This window comes from Pelophylax lessonae (genome assembly GCF_965119305.1).
Source record: "Pelophylax lessonae genome assembly, chromosome: 4".
Taxonomy (NCBI): Eukaryota; Metazoa; Chordata; class Amphibia; order Anura; family Ranidae; genus Pelophylax; species Pelophylax lessonae.
Window position 1 is genome coordinate 604,982,559 of NC_138771.1, and position 744 is coordinate 604,983,302.

Consider the following 744-nt stretch of genomic DNA (forward strand, 5'->3'; position numbering starts at 1 on the left):
AATATTCAAGTTAGGAAATGAGGAAACCTGTATGACCACTTTTTTTTCTGTTTGCAGGTATAAGCTTTAGGGCCATCAAGCCTTATCCTTTCTTCTCTGTATAGTGAGTCACTGACCCAGAACAAGGAGTCTTGCCTTCACTGGATACATGCTTGCACTGTATGATCCATTAGCAAAGAAAATATAAGGATTACAGCATTGGGGCTTACACTCCTAAAGAAGAAGTCTCATATATATTTTTTTTTTATTAGTGTTTTGATCCCCAGGGGATAATAGTACTTTAATCAGTCTTCCAACAACATGTAGAAGGTTAGATAGGTGGTCAGAAAGGACATCCCATGTCAGCCCCCCATGGCTTTCTGACAATGCAACTAGCAAGGAGTCGGCCTCATTAATAATCCCGCACTTGCCCGTGACAATCACCGGCAAGAGGAATGGAGAAGGACAGAAGGCAGTCTTCTCCCTCTGCGTTTCATTTGCTGGCGCTTGTCTTGGGCAAGTGCTGGAGACAAGTTGCAGATATCAAGGTGGCCATCTCCTTGCTAGCTGTATTGCCGGGGGGGTTGTGATGAAAAGGGGACTGCTGGCCATCTGACTACATAGATATCCTTCCACAGCACAAAGGAAGAAGGGAAATAAGTACTACTGGACATCTTAATGTGTCTGGCTAGTCTAAATGTCATTAAATTAAAGGGCAGTGTTACATTTTTTGTATAGGTAAGTCTGCACAATTAGAATTGAATA